Source organism: Gorilla gorilla, chromosome 23, assembly GCF_029281585.2.
Source record: "Gorilla gorilla gorilla isolate KB3781 chromosome 23, NHGRI_mGorGor1-v2.1_pri, whole genome shotgun sequence".
Classification (NCBI taxonomy): Eukaryota; Metazoa; Chordata; class Mammalia; order Primates; family Hominidae; genus Gorilla; species Gorilla gorilla.
In genome coordinates, this window is record NC_086018.1 from 33178954 (window position 1) to 33202783 (window position 23830).

The 23830-nt window shown below is 41.4% G+C and overlaps 1 long non-coding RNA gene across 1 annotated transcript in view; it reads right to left on the reverse strand.

Moving 5' to 3' along the window:
- Positions 1 to 21608, reverse strand: part of LOC109024555 (uncharacterized) — a 75793-nt gene extending 54185 nt beyond the window's left edge. The window contains exon 1 of the long non-coding RNA XR_002004047.4: positions 21446 to 21608. This is a non-coding gene — a long non-coding RNA (uncharacterized lncRNA). The remainder of the gene's footprint in view (positions 1 to 21445) is intronic.
- Positions 21609 to 23830: the final 2222 nt, after the last annotated feature.

Sequence of the window (23830 nt, forward strand, 5' to 3'; positions counted from 1 at the left end):
CAGACCAGAAAGAAAGGTGCAGGATTGATGGATGTACTTGTCATATTTATGGTTTGTAGCCATGTGATTAATGGGCTCTGTGGTTTATAATGCAATGCTCATTTCACTCTCCTCTTTAAGCTCTGGGTGATTTATAGAACATTTATAGGGCATTGCTGTTGCATTTCAATGGAATGACAGTGATAACATTTTATCACCCTGGATTATCAATTAGTCTCCTTTGAGAAAAGGATGTCCCGGACTTAGTAGGGGAACAGGGTGAGGAGAGGGGATGCTTCTCGGGAACATTTGCATGGTCACCTGGAGTTCATGGCCTTTCTCCCTGAGAGCTGCCTCCTCGTTCCTCTCTAGGATGAATAGGCTGCACGTGTTCAAAGACAGCACAGGAGCTGGGAGCCTTCTACCCCCAAAGCCCTCCTCTCATCCCTCACCATGCTGTGCAGCAGCTACTCATGGGTCTCTACCCACCCTGAGCCAGATTCCACATGCAGCCTCCAGAGAAATCCCCTTCTCACATCACACCCTTTCCTGGCCCTCCATAACCCTCACTGCGTTCTCGATGTGTGACCTTGGCTACCCTAGATGGCCCCTCTGAATCTCAGTCTCCTCATCTGTAAAATGGAAAATGGGGAAAGTTTTTGGAAAAAATAAAATGAAAAAAAAAATTGCAGAGTGGTCGAGAGCATCAAATTGTTTAGCACAGTACCTGAGATGCACACCTTATGCTGCAGCCACACACACACACACACACACACACACACAAACACACACACACACTGCTTGCTGTTCATCCATCCAGCTGCTGTTACCTCAGACCAGAATTCCTTCCACTTCTTCATCCAGTGAAATCATATTCCTCCTTCAAGGCTTAACCAGAATGCCCCCTCCTCTCTGAAACCTGCCTGATTCTCCAATATGACATTATTCCCCTGCCCTTTCTCTGCACTCATCCCATTGAATTTGCCCCTGTTTCTCTTTGCTCTACAAGCCTTGTTTCCTCTGTGAGTCTGTGATCTCCTTGAGGGTGAGACTGGGCCCAAGACACGTCTGTCACCCACACCTAGTGCAGGGCCTGGTACCTAGTAGGTGATTAATACAAGGACTCAGAAGGGGCAAGGGCAGGTTGAGCAGGAACCTAGGGCATAGGCATGAGCCCAGGTATATTCTGGTAGCTCTTGAGAACCAGAACGCACACAGCACAGCCAATGAGGACACCCAAACATGGGTCTGACCTATCCACATGCAGCCACCTGTCCCCTCCAGTTTATTTTCATCCTCTCTTTATCCCCATCCTCTGTTCTGATTCTGCCCTCAGTCATTCATCCAACAGCTATGAATAGATTCCCACAATGTGCCAGATGCTAGATATGCACAGTGAAACAAACAGAGACAGCCCCTGCCTTCGTGGGTTTACAATCTGGTGGGGACCGTAATAAACAAAGAAGCACAGAAATGAGTAATTACAAATTTGACAAGAGCTAAGAAGGCCAAAGAGGGAAATGAGAACTGGAACAGCAGGGAAGACCTACTCCAGAGAGGGTATTAGGGAGACCTCTCCAAGTGTCTTAGTCTGTTTGCTGTTGCTTTAACAGAATACCTGAAACTGGGTGATTTACTTGAAAAGAGATTTATTTAGCTCAGGATTCTGGAGGCTGGGAAGTCCAAGGAGCATAGTGCTGGCATCTGCTCACCTTCTGCTGAGGGTCTCGTGCTGCATCACAACATTGCAGAGAAAGAAGTTGAAGGGAAAGCCAGCGTGTCAAAGGGCAAACACAAGAGGCAGCCATTCTCAAAGGTAACTATTCCAGACCCTCGAGAACAAACGCAGTCTTAAGAGGACTGTATTAATTCATTCATGAGAGCAGAGCCCACATGACCCAAAGGCCTCTTAAAGTCCTCACCACCTCTCAATACTGTAACATCGGCAATTAAATTTGAACATGAGTTTTGGTCTGGACAAACCACAGCATCCAGGAACTAGCATTCTAGCTGAATGGTGAAAGGAAGCAAGGATTATTCATAGTCAGGATACCAGCCGGTCTATGTGGCTTTGTGTGAATCAGGAAAAAAGGCTCCCCTCTCCAGGCAGACACAGCCCTGAGCAAGCACTCATCATGGGAAGAACGCAGGCTGATTTCAGTCCCCACTTGCCCCCAGTGGTAGGAGTGCCCTTGTACAGTGCATAACCTACACAACTGAACACAGTGTATGAGTGTCCCATTTCTGGACTCACTCCATTTCTGGATTTGATGACCTCATTGGATTTCTGGATTTTAACCTTTTGTGTTTCTGAGGGTCTAAGTTCTCATTTGCCATTTGTCCCCTCCCATTCCTGGCTGCCCTGGATTACACCCCACCCCACAGATCCAGCTCTTAACTCTGGAAAGCAGATCTTGATTTGAACACCTGACTGGTGTTTCTAGGAACTAATATCAGTCAGCAAATAAGAGGATATAGATACCAAAGCAGAAAATTAATCATCAAGTTATAAGTTAGCACACAGAGAAAGCAAAGAGCACTGACTAGAAGCCCCCTAAGGGCAGGGATCACAGTAGATCCCCAGCAGCCACACAGTGCCTGGCACAGAAAGGGCACACCATTGCATGAGTAGAAATAGACATCTGTCAAATAGACAGCTGTGTAAACACATCTGTAGTTCAAATTTGTACAGGCAGAGGATATAAACTGGAAAGGAGTCAATGTGAAGAAGTCCAGGGACAGGGCAGCCTTTGGAAACTGGAGAAGAGGAAGAGCCAGACAAGGAGAGTGGGTGGAAACGATCAATGGGAAGAAAACCAGGAAAATATGGTTTCCTGAAGCCAAAAGAAGGGAGTGCTTCTAGAATGATAGATAGCTACCAAGAGGTCAGTTAAGACAATAACACAAATATCCACTAGATGTGACCATCTGGGAGTAATGTTTGTGGGAGAGTAGAAAAATGCCTGATTAGGGTGTATTCAAGAGCAAATGGGAGACAAGGAATTGGTGACAGTGAGCATAGTAAACTCTTTCAAAGAGTTTAGCTGTAAAAGGGAGTAAAGAAAAGTGGGAGCAACGGGAAGGGATGCGGGGTCAAGAAGGGTTTGGTTGAAGTTGGAAGACATTACAGCCTGTTTGCATTGTGTGCTCGTGGGAAGGATCCAGAGCTTAGAAGAAAACCTGATGAAGCAGGAGAGAAGAGAGTGGCGACAGCGACGTCCTTAAGAAGGAAGAGGTATCTAGTGCACAGGTGGAGAAGGTGGCCTTGGATAGGAGCAGGGATAGCCCATCCATTCTGTTACCAGGAAGGAAACAGAATAAATGGATAGAGACGAAAGCTTCACACATGTGAGATGCTCAGTATATGTGAAAATTACACTATCCCACCCACCTGATCCCAGGTGGCTCAGCTGCTTCCCACCTGTCTCCTTGGCCCAGACCCACAGACCTGTGCCTCCCAGGCCTGCTTTTCTGCACTGCCCCCTCCTGGCTTTTCAAGAGCTGGCCTCCATTTTTAGCATGCCAGCAAGCAGCCTCCTGGACAGGCACTGACAGGCAGGAGAACGTGGCCAGGCCCTTGGCAGTCACCATGGAGCTCCAAGAAGCTGGCAGCCTGGGCACTGGGCTGCCTGCACAGCCACACAGAGTCAGGGACCTTTTGCCAAATGTTGGTGAAATGTCTCAATGGCAAATTTAAATGTGCCCAAGTCTCCATTCTCGGCTTCCTCTCCTCTCTGCAACAAGCCCCTCTACTGCCGTGTCCCCAGAAATTAGAGGAGTGAGGCTGGGCAGGCATGTCTGCCAATGCCAGGAGCAGCTTTGATTGAAAAGGGAAATTGCAGGGCACTGAACATCGCAGGAATACTAGGAAGATGAGGCCAACGTCTTCTGTGGAGTCTCAGGGTTGGGGCATCCACACGGGCACATCAAAGTGTACCACGCTGCACAATGGCAGAATGGCTGGCAGAGTGGTTCGGCACTTTCGGGGAAGCTCCAGGTGATTCCAGATGACAGGAGGTGACTCCCTGTCTTCCTCATAGGGAGCTGCCATAAACAACACACAGCTGGCAGGAGAGCCCAGATGGAGCAAGAGTTACAGGCCAAGCACCGCATCTCCCCACCCACCCAGGGCACTGCTGACTCTGGGGCCAGCTCCGGCAGGACCATTCCCCAGCCCGGCGCAAGGCTCTGCTGAGGTCAACCTTACAGCAGTGAGCAAGAGCCGTGGTTAATTTGTCTGTAGATATTTCAAAATAGGGAATGATGGTGCTGAAGTCCCTGTTTTTAGTGAGTCTGGAAGAGCATGGTTCCTGACTTATTTCTCATCAAAGTTCAAATGTATCTGTTTGTCTCCCTTTCTCTTTCTCTCCTCTTCTGCTCTCTCCCTAGGTGTCTTTCATTCTCATTCTCTCTTTAAACTTACCTCTCTTGTGCCTCATCAACCTTCCTCCTTTTACTATTTCTTTCTTCACTATCATGGTTGTGCTCCTAAAATAATCAAGATAGGACAGTATATTCCTTAATATTTACTAATGAGCCTCTATTCCATGGCATGACCATAAGGATCAATCATTGAACTAAAATCATTAGATAATACTACATATAGAAAATAATACTATAGGCTGGGCGCAGTGGCTTACACCTGTAATCCCAGCGCTTTGGGAGGCCAAGGCGGGCAGATCACGAGGTCAGGAGATCGAGACCATCCTGGCTAACACGGTGAAACCCCATCTCTACTAAAAATACAAAAAATTAGCCGGGCATGGTGGCGGGCACCTGCAGTCCCAGCTATATGGGAGGCTGAGGCAGGAGAATGGCATGAACCCGGGAGGCAGAGCTTGCAGTGAGCTGAGATCGCGCCACTGCACTCCAGCCTGGGTGACAGAGCAAGACTCCATCTCAAAAAAAAAAAAAAAAAAAAAAAGAAAAGAATACTATATACATTTATATACACAGTCACACATTGCTTAATGACTGGGATATGTTCAAGAAATGCATCGTTAGGCTATTTCCTTGTGCAAACATCATAGACTGCACTTACACAAACCTAGATGTTATAGCCTACTACACACCTAGGCTATATGGCATGGCCTATTGCTCCTAGGCTACAAACCTGTACAGCATGTTACTGTACTTTACTAGTCCATTCTCGCATTGCTATGAAGAAATAACTGAGACTACATAATTTATAAAGAAAAGAGGTTGAATTGGCTCATGGTTCCACAGGCCATACAGGAAGCATGGCAGCATCTGCTTCTGGGGAGGCCTCAGGGAACATACAGTCATGGAGGAAGGCAAAGTGGGAACAGACACATCTCACATGGTAGGAGCAGGAGAAAGGGTTGGGGGAGGTGACACCCACTTTTAAACAATCAGATCTCATGAGAACTCTATTATGAGAACAGCACCAAGAGATGATGCTAAACCATTCATAAGGGATCCACCCCCACGATCCAATCGCCTCCCACCAGGCCCCACCTCCAACACTAGGGATTACAATTGAAGATGAGATTTGGGTGGGGACACAGATTCAAACTGTATGATGTACTGAATACTGGAGGCAACTATAACATAATGGTGTTTGTGTATCTAAATATATCTAAACATAGAAAAAGTATAGTAAAAATACAATATTACAATCTTATGCGACCACTGTCATATATGCAGTCTGTCATCAACCAAAATGTCATTATGGGGTTCATGACTGCATATAAAATCTACATCATAACCCCACAAGGCAAAATAACAATATTTATCATTATAATAATAACCTACTTATTTACTGTGTTTCAGACACTTTTCAAAGCCCTTTCACGAGTATTAATATGTTTAATCCTCTCAATAACTCTAAATCCAGGTACTATTACTACCCCTATTTCACAAAAGCAAAATATCGAGGCACAAGTAATTTGCCCAAAGTCACACCATTATGTATTTTGCAGAGTCAGAATTCAAATTCAAGTAGTCTAGATTCAAAGTCTGTGCCATTGAAACTCAAATTGAGTGACCTGTGTAAAGTCACACAGCCAAAAATGTGTAGGAACAGGATGCAAGCTCAGGAATGTCTGATCCCAAATCCCAATTCTTCTCTCCCATCAGAACATATCGTCCCCACCTCTAACTTGGAATACAAAAGAGATGGACATTTTACACATTATTCTCTAATTCCTTGTCAAACTTTCAATGTTTCTTTTATAATTGATGCTCGATGAATTATTTTCTCCCTGTGGATCCCAGATTGCCACTACAATTAAAAATTCCCGACTCTATAGCCTACTTGAATTACCTCTCTTCAAAGGACCCATACAATGAAGTACACTTCCAACTAAAATCACCATGAACTGGCACTAATCTTTTTTTCCCCTCTGAAGATTTATAAGTCCCAGTGGTTCACATGAATTAGATCACTTAACCAACATGTTTTGAGTATTCACTATGTGTCAGAAGATGAAGTGTTTCCTAGCCCTCAAAAAGCTCATGGTCTGGTAGGACAGAGAAGGCAAGTCCATTAACTCAAAGTCAAGGTAAGAAAGTGATATGAGCCCAAAAGTGGAACAGATAAATATTACAATGAGAGCTTGAAGAGCTAAAAGGGTCTTGGAAGACTTTCTAGGGGAGGAGGCAAGATAGCTGGGGAATCTATAAGAATACACTGACTGGATTTGGAAGGTAACAGTCTTGCAGGGTCTCAACACCACCACTGGAAGCCCTGCAGATACAAGGACACAGAAGGTTGTAAACATTGGACATATTTTACATCATGCTCTGAGAGTTGGATTTTTATTACTGTTAGCCCCTCTATCACCATCTTACCCACATCACTTTATATAAGCTAATTTGTCTCTTTTTTTCGGAAAAGAGAAGCAAAAAAAAAAAAATCTACATTTTGTTGTTGCTCTTCTTTGTGTGTTTGGGTTTTTTTTTTTTTAAGCTTCCTGGTTGTCTCAATATCAGAAAAACAAAACTAGTCTTCTTCAAACACCATTTTTATCAAGCCTCTTCTAGGCTTAAAACTCTCAGCACCTCCTCACCCCACTTGCCTGCAGGATCTTGTCCAAACACATCAGCTTGGCATTGAGGTCTTCCATGATCCATGTTCCATGGATCTAGTTCCAAATGACTGCTCTGGCCTTATCTCCTGCTATTTCTGCACATGCATTTCCTCTAGGTATACTGTGGAAGTAACCTACTCGCTGAAAAAGAATACAGAATGTGCTGAAGTTTGATTAAGAAGGAGAGTTTAAAAGTGTTGCTGGATCTAGAACCAGAAATACCATTTGACCCAGCAATCCCATTACTGGGTATATACCCAAAAGGATTATATATCATTCTACTATAAAGACACATGCACACGTATGTTTATTGTGGCACTATTCACAATAGCAAAGACTTGGAACCAACCCAAATCCCCATCAATGATAGAGTGGATAAAGAAAATGTGGCACATATATACCACGGAATACTATGCAGCCATAAAAAAGGATGAGTTCATGTCTTTTGCAGAGACATGGATGGAGCTGGAAACCATCATTCTCAGCAAACTAGCACAGGAACAGAAAACCAAACACTGCATGTTCTCACCCATAAGTGGAAGCTGAACAATGAGAACACATGGACACAGGGAGGGGAACATCACACACTGGGGCCTGTCAGGGAGTGGGGGGCTAGGGGAGGGATAACATTAGGAGAAATACCTAATGTAGATGACAGGTTGATGAGTGCAGCAAAGCACCATGGCACGTGTATACCTGTGTAACAAACCTGCACGTTCTGTACATGTATCCCAGAACTTAAAGTATAATTTTTAAAAAGTGTTCCTGGTAGTAAGGGGCAACACTAGATAAATACCTAGAATATTCCCCACTGAGCTTCCCCTTCCCCATTGAATTTTCCCAACTGGCTCCTCCCTAAATTACAATTAGTGGCCTAAAAACATCAAGCAAGCACTGAAACAGAACATGAATGAGGCATCCCAAGACACAAACCAGTGCAACTTTTGTTGGCCCAATAGGTCAAAAATGTCAACCATGTGTTTCCACCATTATGAAACATCTAATAAATCACAGGAACAACATAATACAATAGATAAAGAGACTTATGAGACTTGCTTAAAAATTGGACAGACAAGGAGGGCTGGAAGGTACAAGGTAAAGGGCATGATATCCTAATAATAATAATAATAATACATAAAAATCCTAGAAGAAAACCTAGGCAATACCATTCAGGACATAGGCGTGGGCAAAGACTTCATGTCTAAAACACCAAAAGCAATGGCAACAAAAGCCAAAATTGACAAATGGGATCTAATTAAATTAAAGAGCCTCTGCACAGCAAAAGAAACTACCATCAGAGAGAACAGGCAACCTACAGAATGGGAGAAAATTTTTGCAATCTATCCATCTGACAAAGGGCTAATATCCAGAATCTACAAAGAACTTAAACAAATTTACAAGAAAAAAACATCAAAAAGTGGGCAAAGGATATGAACAGACACTTCTCAAAAGAAGACATTTATGCAGCCAACAGACACATGAAAAAATGCTCATCATCACTGGTCATCAGAGAAATGCAAATCAAAACCACAATAAGATACTGTCTCATGCCAGTTAGAATGGCAATCATTAAGTCAGAAAACAACAGATGCTAGAGAGGATGTGGAGAAACAGGAATGGTTTTACACTGTTGGGAGTGTAAATTAGTTCAACCATTGTGGAAAACAGTGTGGCAATTCCTCAAGGATCTAGAACTAGAAATACCATTTGACCCAGCAATCCCATTACTGGGTGTATACCCAAAGGATTATAAATCATTCTACTGTAAAGACACATGCACACATGTTTACTGTGGCACTATTCACAATAGCAAAGACTTGGAACCAGCCCAAATGCCCATCAATGACAGACTGGATTAAGAAAATGTGGCACATCTACACCATGGAATACTATGCAGCCACAAAAAAGGATGAGTTCATGTCCTTTGCAGGGACATGGATGAAGCTGGAAACCATCATTCTCAGTAAACTATCACAAGAACAGAAAACCAAACTCCACATGTTCTCACTCATAAGTGTGAGTTGAACAATGAGAACACATGGACGCATGGAGGGGAATATCACATACCGGGGCCTGTCAGAGGGTAGGGTGCTAGGGGAGGGATAGCATTAGGAAAAATACCTAATGTAGATGACAGGTTGATGGGTGCAGCAAGCCACCATGGCACGTGTATACCTAGGTAACAAAACTGCATGCTCTGCACATGTATCCCAAAACTTAAAGTATAATAAAAAAAAAAATTTAATAATAATAACAATAATAATAGTCATAATTACAGATGAAATCACAACCCAAAAACTCAGGGATATAATAGACAAAACTTTCATTTTGCCATCACTGAATTTATTTACTTATTTTTATTTTATTTATTTATTTATTTATTGAGATAGAGTCTCACTCTGTTGCCCAGGCTGGAGTGCAGTGGCGCAATCTTGGCTCACTGCAACCTCTGCCTCCCAGGTTCAAGCGATTCTCCTGCCTCAGCCTCCTGAGTAGCTGGGATTACAGGCGTGTGCCACCACACCCAGCTAATTTTTGTATTTTTAATAGAGACGGGGTTTCACCATATTGGCCAGGCTGATCTCAAACTCCTGACCTCGTGATCGGCCTGCCTTGGCCTCCTAAAGTGCCAGGATTACAGGCATGAGCCACCGTGCCCAGCCCGCCATCACTGAATTTAACTACTTTCTTAAACTTCATTTTGCTTGGGGGCAAAAACAACCTCACTCAGTTTCTGATCTACTTCCCTACTAAGGATTATCTAAATTCTCTAAAATTTAGTAATGTCAAAGTACAGAGTATAGAGAGCAGAATCTGATCCTCAGTCATTACCTTCTGGCCACTTGACATCTTCAAAGAGTCTGTACTACTGTGTGTCTTTGTCCCAACAGCAAAGCCTCCAAGCTTTGTCATGGCTAACTTCCACTCAGGTCCTCCATCAAGCTCTCTGAGGATGACTAAGGCTTTTCTTGACATCGGTGCTACAATTTGGTTCCCAAAAAAAAAAAGTCATTCCTCCGCTTTCCAGGAATTTTATGAGGCTCACACAATAATCTCTGTTTGGACACCTGAAATCAGTTCTATTCAATTCCTCAGACCAACATAGGGCAGAGGAGAATCATGGATCTTGCCATGTTCCAAAGCCTTATGCAGGAAAAGGGGCACATGTTTCCTCTACTATAAGGCACCGCTAATTGGGAAATTCTATTGTCACCACTATTTCCCTTTTATTCTTCCCTAGAAAGAAAGTACAGGTAGAGGTCTTTCTAGGGACTAGACATCTAAACCCCAATCTTCACTGACTAGTCTCTCTTTCTTAATTCCAGAAGATTTGTATCTCTGCCATAGTTGGAAAAGTTTTAAATCATAATGCATTTTTTTCAATATATTGAGAAAAGTGGAAACTTTATGTGATGATTGGTGAGATAATCAAAGTTTAAATTTTTTAAATTTTGTTTTAAACTTCATCTCCATATGAAATTCAAAAGTTTATTATAGGCCCACAGATCCAAGAAGAACAGTGAATTCTAATCAAAATAAATACAAACAAATCCTCAGTGGAGCACATTATGGTCAAACTGCTGAAAGGATAAAGACAATATCTTTAAAATTTGATAGAGTATAAAAATATGAGTATCTTAAAGACAGAAAAATGTCACATCATGTATAGACAATTCGTAAGAATGACAGCTAATGTCGCAGTGGAAACCAAGGTGGCCAGAAAACAGTGGAACTGCATTTTTGTAGTGCTGGAAGAAAAAAAACAAACTGTCAACCAAGTCAATCAAGATGTCTATATCTAATGAAAATACGCTTCAAAAACAAAAGTGAAATGAAAACATTTTTAGACAAGCAAAAAACTAAGAGAATTTGTCTCCAGCAGACTTGCACTATAAGTAATGCTGAAACAAGTTCTTCAAGCTGAAAGGCAAATGAAATCAGATGTGGAAAGGAATAGAGACATAAGAATAATAAACATCGAGGTAAATATTTATATGTTATTTTAATTATATTTGTTTCATATATTATATATTTTAAATTATTTTAAAAGACTGTTTAAGGCACAAATAACTATTTATTTGTGGGATTTAGAATATACAGAGAGGAAAAATATATAACAACAAAAGCACAAAAGGCAAGAAGGGGATAAAAAGAATTATATTGTTTTAAGGGTCTTACATTGTTTGTCAAACAGTATAATATCCTTTGAAGGTACAGTGATGAGTTAAAGATACATATTACAATCTCTAGAACAACCCCCCCCCAACAAAAAACTATTATAGCTAAAAAGTTAATAAAGGAAATTAAACTGAATAACAAAAATTACTCATTTCATCCAATAAAACTCAAGAAGGAAGAAGCAGAGAAATAAAGAATAGATAACTCACCAGGCAGATCCTCCAGGCCTCAGCCTCCAGCCACCCCCACCCCCCCCCACCGCCCCCCCGCCACCACCTGCAGAGCTATCAAACCAGTAGCAACTCAACAACTTCCTGGACAGAGCCTCCAGGGGCAAGTGAAAGCCTCTCCACCACTGCCTCTGCGGTGGAACTGCCCTTGCCACCCTTGGACTAATGAAGGAGCAAACACCCTAAGTGCTTTATTCACACCTCCAACCAGCTGCAATTGACCCAAGGAGAGGAGGCCAGTCCATTTCCCATGAGTACCACACATCCCCAACTGCTCATCACCACACAGGGAACCCCTGGCTTGGGTCCACAGCACAGACCCTCCATCCAGGGTTGACTGCACTGAGTGATTACTGACCAGCATCACTCTAAGGAGGAGCCCCCAGGAGACAAGCAAATGACCCTTGGCCACAAGCACTACTAAGATCCCTTCCTCTGCTGCCTCCAAGTTGGGGAAGAAACATAAACCCTGAGATCACCCCAGAGCTGCAGCAGGCAGCCCAGGAGTACCAAGTCACAACCTACAGCCAGCACTCAAGGGAGAGAGAAACCCACATCTTCAGAGCATTGAGAGGGAAAATGGCTGCAACTGTGAGGAAACACAGGGGAGCCACATAATTGAGCAAGAGTTTACCAACTGACCAATAAGCTTAAGTGTCACCTGCTGACCCACACCCCAAAGCTTCCACACAAAAATACCTCACTAACAGACCCCCCTGAAACCAGAGGCAAGAAGACAGCTTCAAATAAAGATCCTGCACAAAACCTCAGCCCAGTGAAAACATCCAGAAAAGAAGTCTATTGACTGTACTCAATCTACGCTGCAGTTAAAGGAACACCCACACGCAGAGGTGAAAATGAACCAATGCAAGAACTCCAGTAATTCAAATGACCAGAGTGCTGTATGTCCTCCGAATGGCTGCACCAGTTCTCCAATAAGAGTTCTTAACCAGACCGAACTGACTAGAATTACAGAAGAATTCAGAATATGGATAGGAACAAAGATCATCAAGATTCAGGATGGCAAAACCCAATCCAAGATAAGAATCACAATAAAGTGAAACAGGAGCTGAAGGATGAAATAGTCAATATAAAAAAGAACCTAACAGGTCTGACAGAGCTCAATAACATAATACAAGAATTTCACAATGCAATCACAAGTATTAACAGCAGAATAAACCAAGCTGAGGAAAGAATCTCAGAACTTGAAGGCTGGTTCTCTGAAATAAGACAGTCAGACAAAAATAAAGTATACGGAATAAAAAGAAATGAACAAAATCTCTGAGAAGTATGGGATTATGTAAAGAGGCCAAATCTATGAATCGTAAGCAACGCTGAAAGGGTGGAGGAGAAAGCAAACAACTTGGAAAACATATTTCAGGATATCTTCCATGAAAACTTTCCCAACCTTGCTAGAGGGGCTAACAGTCAAATTCAGGAAATATAGAGAGCTACTGCAAGATTCTACACAAGAAAATCATCCCCAAGACACGTAATTGTCAGATTTGTCAAGGCCAGAATGAAAGAAAGAATGTTAAAGGCAGCTAGAGAGAAAGGGGGCAGGTCACCTGCAAAGGGAATGCCATCAGGCTAACAGCAAGACCTCTCAGCTGAAACCTTATAAGCCAGAAGAGATTGAGGGCCTATATTCAACATTCTTAAAGAAAAAAATCTTCAACCAAGAATTTCATATTTAGCCAAACTAAGCTTCCTAAGTGAAGGACAGATAAGATCCTTTTCAGATAAGCAAATGTTGAGAGAATTCATTAACACAAGACCTGCCTTACAGGAGATCTTGAAAGGAGCATGAAATACAGAGGAAAGACTGCTACCAACTAACACAACACTCTTAAACACACAGACTAGTGTCACTTTAAAGCAACCATACAAACAAGCCAACATAATAACCAGCTAACAGCACAATGACAGGATCAAATCCACAAATATCAATATTAACCTTGAATATAAACAAGCTAAATGCCCCACTTAAAAGGCACAGAGTGTCAAGCTGTATAAAACAGCAAGACCCAATGGTATGCTGTCTTCAAAAGACCCATCTCCCATGTAATGACACTCATGAGCTCAAAATAAAGGGATGGAGGAAAATCTACCAAACAAATGAAAACAGAAAAAAGCAGGGGTTACAATCCTAATTTCAGGCAAAACAGATTTTAACCAACAAAGATCAAAAAAGACCAAGGAGGGCATTACATAATGCCAAAGGGTTCAATTCAACAAGGAGATCCAACTATTCTAAATATATATGCATCCAACACAGGACCACCCAGATTCATAAAGCAAGTTCTTAGAGACCTATGAAGAGACATAGATTCTCACACAATAATAGTGGGAGACTTCAGCACTCCACTGACAGTATTAGACAGATCATCAATCAAGGCAGAAAATTAACAAAGATATTAAGGACCTAACAACAATGTATACATTCTTCTCATCACTACATGCCACATACTCTAAAATTTACCAAATAATTAGACATAAAACAATCTTCACCAACCATAAAAGAACAAAAATCATACCAAACAAACTCTTGGAACACAGCACAATAAAAATAGAAGTCAAAACTATGAAAATCGCTCAAAACCATGTGATTACATGGAAATTAAACAGCATACTTCTGAATGACTTTTGGATAAATATTGAAATTAAGGCAAAATCAAAAAGCTCTTTGAAAATAATGAGAACAAAGATACAACATACTAGAATCTCTGGGACACAGCTAAGGCAATATTAAGAGGGAAATTCACAGCACTAAATGCCCACATCAAAAAGTTAGAAAGATCTCAAAATTACAACCTAAATTCACAACCGAAAGAATTAGAGAAGCAAGAATAAATCAACCCCAAAGCTTGCAGAAGACAAGAAATAACAATTCAGAAATGAACAAATGGGGAGAATCATGAAGAAGCTATATTTAAAGAAATAAAAACAAAATGATTAAGATTATACCAGCACTGATAAAAGACATAAAACTAAAGATTCAAAGAAACAAAGAAAGCCTTAACCAGGATAAATTTAAAGAAATCAATATCTTCATACATCACAGGCAAATTTCAAAATGCCAAAGACCCTAGAATGTAGGTTCCATGATGTGAGGGGGTACCTAGCGCATGATAACCATCAACAAATACTTGTGCAATTAGTGAATTAAGTAGGAAATCTTAATTCAGAGAAAAGGGATATATGATATTACCTACAAAGGAGCAATTAAACTGACAACTGACTTTGTAGCAACTATGAAAGTCACAAGAAAATAGATTAATATTTTCAAAGTGTTGAAAGTAACTACCAGATTAGAATTCTGTATCAAGAAAAAAACTATATTTCAATCAACAAAGGTGAAATAAAGGCATTTGTAGAGAGAAAAAAGACAGAATAGTCTATTAACAAACAAGGACATGTTTCACAAGGAAGGAAAATGATCTCAGAAGGTTTCAGATACAAAAAGGAATAGAAACAAATAAATGGTAAATATATGGGGAAATCTAAACAAACATTGATTTTATAAGACGCAACGACATGCAATATGTGACGTTAAGAAATCAAGAAAGAAAAAAATACAAAACAATAACAAACAAGTCAGGAGGCAAGTAATCATAAAGTATTCTAAGGCTCTTGCTTTGTTCAGGAGAAAAATAAAATTGTTAATTAACTTTAGAATGTTGATATATATAATATATAAACTTACATACATATTATATACTTATATGTGTACAATTATATGACAGTATATACTATTACATATATTTATACAATTATGTGTTGTAATATAATAATGCACATATATTTCTAGAGAAACCAGAAAAATAGAAAATAAGTTTAGTATAAATTCTAAACAAGTGGAGAAAAAAGTGAAATAAGGAGAAAAATATCTTAAGGCAAAAGAAAATAGAAAATAAAAGAAAAAGCCTAGAAAATGTGGGTCACAGAAAAGTTAAAATCAGCAGAAATGAATCTAAATAAATTAAAAACCAGGCTGGGCATGGTGATTCACACCTATAATCCTAGCATTTTGGGAGGCCAAGGCAGGCAGATCACCTGAGGTGGGGAGTTCGAGACCAGTCTGGCCAACATGGAGAAATCCGTCTCTACTAAAAATACAAAATTAGCTAGGCATGGTGGCACAAGCCTGTAATCCCAGCTACTTGGGAGGCTGAGGCACAAGAATCACTTGAAACCAGGAGGCGGAGGTTGCAGTGAGCCAAGACTGTGCCACTGCACTCCAGCCTGGGTGACAGAGAGAGACTTCATCTCAAAAATAAATAAATAAATAAAAATAAAAATCAATGTAAATGGGCTAAACTCTCCAATTAAAAGACAGAGACTATAACACTGTATTAAGAACTCAATCATGGCTGGATATGGTGGCTCACACCTGTAATCACAGCACTTTGGGAGGCCAAAGCAGATGGATCACCTGAGGTCAGAAGTTTAAGACCAGCCTGGCCAACTGCCAACAATGGCAAAATCCTGTCTTACTAAAAATATAAAAATTAGCTAGGCATAGTGGTGCGCACCTGTAGTCCCAGCTACTTGGGAGGCTAAGGCATGAGAATCACTTGAACCCAGGAGGTACAGGTTGTGGTGAGCCAAAATTGCACCACTGCACTGCACTCCACTCCAGCCTAGGCAACAGAGTGAGAATCTGTCTCAGAAAAAAAACAAAAAACAAAAAACAAAAAAACAAAAACAAACCTCAATTATATGCTATTTATAAGAGGTTAAAAAAAGGTTGAAAATAAAACAATGAAAACACTAGACAAATCCCAACAGACAGCTGTCAGACTGAGAAATATTAAGGCAAAAAAAATGCTATCAGGAAGATACAATTCTAAACTTGTATGCAACTAATAACATGCATTCAAATACATAAAGCAAAATTTAACTATTAACCTAATATTCCCCAAAACACATCAGTTAATACGCCAAACATGAAAGAATACAGTACCACTTATTGAGCACTTATTGTGGGTGCTCATTTCCAAAAATAATTTTGCTTAATCCTTATATCAAGCAGGTACCATATTTCCATTTTATACATAAAGAAATCAAGGATTAGAGAACTTAAAGAATGTTCTCAATATCACATAGCTAGTAATGGTAGAACTGGTATTCTAACTTTAATCTATCTAGCCTTATAACTCAGAACCGTAAAGTGGGTAGAACACAGAAATATAAGGTTAGCACAATACTGCTAAATAAAACTTGCAGATGGCATTGGGGAATTTGTTATAAATAGGCGATTTTCAGCCAACAGAATGAAATTCTGGAAAAATGTCTTCTCCATCTACAGGAGACTGTCCAGAACAAAGAAGAGATGAGGCAGGAACAGGGTCCAAGGCAGAAGAATTGGTGCCATAATAGGGTACAGAGTAGGTTCACAGGGACTCATAAGAACCAGAACTGGACATCTCAGTGGAGCTAAATCAGCAGCCAGAGTACGTTGGTATCAAGCTCAAGGTTATGGGGTTATAGCTGGACCAAAGTCCTGTTTCTCCAGTATAAGATGGGCCTGCTGAGTGGAAGATAAGATGGGATCAAATGGTTCCAACTGTGAGAAAGAAACATTAAACAGGGGCTTGTACTGAGACTGATCTCAACAATGCATAGAATAGTACTTTATAAATGTTTGCAGAAGTGAGTTAAATGCAAGAGAAACCCTGTGATTCTACCAATGTCAAAATCTTTACAGATTTTTTCCCCAGGATGTGTGTGCCTCTTGTGTCCCCCTTGCTAAAGGTACAACTTGGGTCATAAAGTAAATAGCTTCCATCATAGAAAAGTCTCCCTGAAATGATGCCATGATGGTGTTACATGGTTGGGCTCATTAATGAAAAGTAGCAATTTCACACAGAGCCAGCATGGGTGATTTCCAGTCGTGGAACAACTTGGCCTTAGCAGAGTCATCAAAACTCTCCGGGGTCATTGAACTCAAGTAGGCACTGAGACACGGTTTAGCTCAGAAAGCCACTTAACATGCTTGGAAGACTGTGGGTCTAAGTCCCTGCATAAAAATAATACTTACAAGGGGTGTCTGAAATTATGTTCTAAAACCAATTTACCACATAATAAATAGGTCTCATAAACAAACATATGACCTGGCACCTACAACTTCTCTGATCCCATCTTCTACCACCCTTTCATCTTCTCATTCCCTCCAACTCATTGCACTCCTTTCAGTTCACTGACCCTGCCAAAAACTCATGCACCTCGGGTTCTTTTCATGTGCTATTTCCTCTCCTTGGGATGTTCTTCCAGATGGCCTCATGGCTCACTCCATTCCTTCAAGCCTTTGTCCAGTGTCTCCTCATCAGCAAGGCCTTCCCTGACAGCCCTGAATAAAATAGCAACCCCATCCATGCCATCTGCATCCTGACCTTTTCCATTCCTTTCTCCTGCTGTATGTTTCTTTACAACACCTACCACCATCTACAGGGCTGCTAAATAGGGGAGTGTGGATTGGGTCTTGGGTAAGGGACGAGTGACAGGACAAAGTTTTCTTTTACACTCACCAAGTGCCCACAAACTGTGAACCAGCCATGTTTGCCATCAGGGAGGCCAAGTCTCTAATTTACACAAAAACAACAAATGGGCTGTCAGATACCCTGACCATCTACTACATTATATGTATCCTTGTCTGTTTGTTTTTATCTGTCTCCCTGTACAGAAAAAAAAAAAAAAAAAGTTAACCTAGCACTCCTAACTGCTGTCCTTCAAAAGGCCTGTTTACGAGGTTGGCCCTTGGCTGGCATCAGAGAATTTGGAATTCCAGAGGGTTCCCATTTCCTGTTAAAAGTGACTCACTGTTCCAAACTGTTTGTACAATGTGGTTTATGCTGAACACTTGCTTTCCTACTGAGAGGCTAGAGTTTTCGTGCTAAGAAGAGGGTACCTATGTGACCAGCCCCCCAGTGCCCTGGGCACTGATCTCTGATGAGCTTCCCTGGTACAGAACATTTCACATGTATTTTTTGTTTTGTTTCTAGAGACAGTCTCACTCTGTCACCCAGGCTGTAGTGCAATGGCACGATCTCAGCTCACTGCAACCTCCACCTCCTGGGTTCAAGTGATTCTCATGCCTCAGCCTCCCGAGTAGCTGGGATTACAGGCACCCACCATCATGCCTGGCTAATTTTTGTATTTTTAGTAGAGACGGGGTTTCACCATGTTGGCCAGGCTGGTCTTGAACTCCTGACCTCAGGTGATCCACCCACCTCGGCCTCTCAAAGTGCTGGGATTACAAGTGTGAGCCACAGCACCTGGCCACATTTCACATGTTTTGTCACAATCCATTGCTGGAGGAATTAAGCCTATCCTGTGGGACCGCTGGGAGAGGACTCATGGATGCTCACACTTGGTTTCCTCTGGACTTCGCTCCATATGCCTTTTCCTTTTGCTGATCTAGTTTGGCATCCTTTCACCATAACAAATCATAGTGATGAGCACCACTGCCATACTGAGTCCTGTGAGTCCTCCTAATGAATCACTGAACCTGGGAGTGGTCTTGGAAACTCCCAGCACACACCCCCAACTAGGGTGTCTGCTTCGTGAGGTCAGAGGCACACTCTGCTTTGCTCACTGCTGTGTCTCCATCTATTAGACACCTCTTCTGCAGCCGGACACTTGGTCTGCTCCACTTGCTGTAGCAACCAGCTGTGTATGGCTTCTGCCTGGCTCCATGTGGCACAATCCAGCAGTGCTCCTCTGACAGCCACACCTGTATGACAGCAGACTCTGTGAGACCCTCTTGGTGCCCACACTGCCCAGAAGTACAGGAAAGTTGCACTTGGTGCAAGCCTTTGACCAACAGGAGATGGGAACCAGCCATGACGGCTTCCTCTGTTCTCTCCCAAGTGGACTTTTTTCAGTCACATCTTTCCTACTTCTCCAGCGACAGCCTCATGAGACTGAGCAATCCATTGCACTTGACAACAAGCAGCGGCCATGCCAGTGACCCTAGGTGACACTCCCTAATAAAGTCATAGCACATGCGCTTTTGCCTCACACTCCGCTTTCTAGGGATAGCATACTGAACCCAGAACAATGCCTGTCCCATCAGTGGGGCTGAAGGAGTAGCTGTTGAAAGAATGAATACCTTTATTTAATGAATTCCTCGATCAGGATAAGGGTTCTTTCTGGTAGCCTCTAGGTATTTCCTGTTCTGATGCAGTCTCCAGGTTGGGATGGGGTGGGACCAACAGAGGAACAGATATTTGTTTGCTATATCCTACTTCATACCGAATAAAGGAACCAAGGTGGCTTACAGAGATGAATATAGTAAAACAGATTTTTAAATAAGGAAGTCAAAGCAAAAGGAAATAAGGTGAAAATACAAGATGAATTCACTTAAGCACATGAAAAGCATCCATAAAGCCTTGTAGGAGGTAGGTTGGAGAGCTGACTTAGAGATTCCCAGCACCAAAAGCAGAGGAAAATCTCGGCATTATTATAATGTCCCTCATTGTTCAAAGCATTAAATACAAACTAATCAGCAGAATAAAAGCTTTCGACTGGGTGTGGTGGCTCATGCCTGTAATCCTAGCACCTTGGGAGGCTGAGGCAGGAGGATCACTTGAGGCCACGAATTAGAGACCAGCCTGGGCAAGATAAGGAGAACCTGTCTCATAAAAAAGAAGGAAGGAGGGAAGGAGGGAAGGAAGAAAGGAGGGAAGGAAGGGAGGGAGGGGAAGGAAGGAAGGAAAGAAGGAAGAAGGAAGGAAGAAGGGATGGAGGGAGGAAAGGAGGGAGGGAGGGAGGAAAGGAGGGAGGGAGGGAGGAAGGAAGGAAAGAAGGAGGGAGGGAGGGAAGGGAAGAAGGAAGGAAGGAAGGAGGGAGGGAGGGAGGGAGGGAGGGAAGGGAAGAAGGAAGGAAGGAAGGAAGGAAATAATAGTTTTCCTTGGTGCAGGAACCTGAGATAAATTACTCCCCAATAAAGGGGAAAGCATGGATGGTAATGGACAACACTTTCAATATATCCTACAACAAATACAAAGACCTATTTTTTGTCCCAGTTTCTTAGAATGTCCTTCAATTATGGCCAATATGAAAACAATTCTACAAGGAGTCAGTAAAGTCTAAATGCATACCCTCTCTGATGTCTGGCTTGATCCAGGGACAATATTGATAAGAAATAGGTAATGATTCTTTACTACTTAGGAGTTGTGGGCCACTCTGAAAATCCAATTATAGAGGCATGTGAAAAACATGTCCTGAAAGAGATAACACATTTTCTGAGTCCCAGTTCCAGTTCCCGGAAGTCCTGCTGTATTGATACATATCCTGGCATTCCATTAGAGCGGAATAACAACAATAACAACAGTGACATTCATAATAAATGATAATAATAAGAGCAGCAACAACAAACACTTATATAGTGCTACATAACAGGTTTGTTTTTAAGCACCTGGATGAATTTTGGAAACTCCTCCCCCAGGCACACACTAATTTTTCTTGAGAAAGTTGTGCAGATTTTCTTTCCTTAGGCAATGAGTAGGCATTAAAAAGCTATGATAGGTTCTTTTTTGTTTTTTTGAAGGTTTCAAATGTACTTTATTTCTTCAATAATGCCATATCTTTTTTTTTTTTTTTTTTTTTTTGAGACAGAGTCTCCCTCTGTCGCCCAGGCTGGAGTGCAGGGGCGCGATCTCGGCTCACTGCAAGCTCTGCCTCCTGGGTTCACGCCATTCTCCTGCCTCAGCCTCCCGAGAAGCTGGGACCACAGGCGCCCACCACCATGCCCGGCTAATTCTTAGTGGGCACACAGTGCTTTCACTTGGCATCAATCGTGAGCTATTTTTTAAACAATTCAGTATTACACCAGCTGGAATGATTACTGATCTATCCATCCTTTTGGGGTGACTCTGCTAACAGGGGATAGGTTCCATTCCATTTTGATTTGTGTTGCTACACTTGTCCATACAGCAATACAGAAAGTGGCTCCACTAGCTAATACAGCATTACCGTATTTATCATGAAAATCAGGTGTACATTTCTGGTGGCTCTGCCTTGCCATTGTTTGCTGAATGCTTCGAACTTGGAGACGACTTGAGTGCGTTTTTGACCAAGAGAAACATCGTGAAGGTGAAGATAGAACTGCAGCAACGCAGCTGCTGCTTTGGTGCAAATTCGCTTCAGGTACCATTGAAGAGCGCTGGAAAAAAAAACCCATGGTAGGCTCCTTTAAGAAGTGGAATGAGACAAAGAAACCCTTTTTCAGGAGACTCTGTCTCCTGCAAAGCTAAGCAAGCTGATATGGAAGAGACGAGAGGCAGGAAGACCTGTGGAGCAGGGGTTACAGCAACCTTGGCACCAAGTTATGCAGACAGGAGATTAAAATACACATATATAGTGTGTATGTATATATACATATATGCATATATGTATATATACACACCATATATACGTGTATATATACATATGTATGATACACATATATACATATATATGATTATACACATATATATGTATATATGATTATACACATATATATGTATATATGATTATACACATATATATGTATATATGATTATACACATATATACGTATATGATTATACACATATATATGTATATATATGATTATACACATATACGTATATATACGTGTATATGATACGTATACACGTATATATACGTATATATACACGTGTATGTATATATACACATATATACGTGTAATGTATATATACACATACATATACGTATACGTGTATATATATACACGTATACGGATATATATACATACATGTGTGTATACATACATATATGCATGCATGTATGTATACATAGATATATACATACATGTGTATACATAAATATATACATGTATGTATATATACGTGTATGTATATGTACGTGTATGTATATATACGTGTATGTATATGTACGTGTATGTATGTATACGTGTATGTATATGTACGTGTATGTATGTATACGTGTATGTATATGTACGTGTATGTATATACACACACATATGTATGTATATATACACACATATATACACACACATATGTATGTATATATACATATATACATACATATGTATATATACACATATGTATGTGTGTGTATATGTATATATACGTACATATATGTGTGTATATATACGTATATATGTACATGTATATATGTGTATATATACACATATATGTATGTATATATGTGGTGTGTATATATACACATGTATGTATGTATATATGTGGTGTATATATATACACATATATATACACACACACACATACAGAAGCATTAAGAACATCTGATAATTTGATGAAAGGAGCTGTGGAGAGGGAAGTTAAATATAGATGTCCTTGCATACATTGCTTTCTTCTGGGCTTCGGTCTCCCCATTTGTAATACAAAGGACTCAGTCTCTGATTCTCTAATAATATGAGCTAGCACTTGGGAGCAGAGGCAGTGTCATAGTGAGTGATGTTATTATGTGTTGATTGATTTAAATTGCTGGCCTTGAGGTGCTACAAGAGCCTTCTGAACACAAGGGAAAGATTAAATTACAGTCACTCCAGCTTTGTGGCTGAGTGTCTTTTCTTTATTCATCAAGACGTTCTAGGGGCCAGGCGTGGTGGCTCATGCCTGTAATCCCAGCACTTTGGGAGGCCGAGGTGGGTGGATCATGAGGTCAGGAGATCGAGACCATCCTGGCTAACACGGTGAAACCCGTCTCTACTAAAAATACAAAAAAAAAAAAAAAAAAAAAATTAGCCAGGCGAGGTGGTGGGCGCCTGTAGTGCCAGCTATTCAGGAGGCTGAGGCAGGAGAATGGCATGAACCCAGGGGGTGGAGCCTGCAGTGAGCGGAGATCGTGCCACTGCACTCCAGCCTGGGCGACAGAGCAAGACTCCGTCTCAAAAAAAAAAAAAAGAAGAAGAAGAAGTTCTAGAAAGGCTATCATGTGCAGTACCCTGAGCTGGGTACTCTGAAATAAAGATGCAGCCCCTGGCCTGGAAGAGCATCCAGGCCGCAGCCCCTACCATGGGGGAAGAGCAACGCCTTCCAGGTGCTCAGAGCCTAGCCTAGGAGACAAATACACAAAGAACCAGTGGATACCCGATATGGGTGAGCTGCCTGAGCTTGTACCTGGGCTCTGCGGGCTCAGAAGAGGGTCTGATGGATTCTAATGCTGCTGCTTAGAAACAGGTTGTTGTTCATTGGAAAACAGGAAAAGCCGTAAAGATGATTTCGTTCTCTTGAAAACAAGTTAAATCTTGAAACCTTATTACATGGGGAGAAATGTCACAGGGATTTGAACGCCATTAAAAAATAATCAGGGCTCTTACGCACATTTGGCTTTTTTATTGCCTATGTTCCAGCAACCACAAACTTCTGTCAAAAAATAAATAAATAGCCAAATGCCA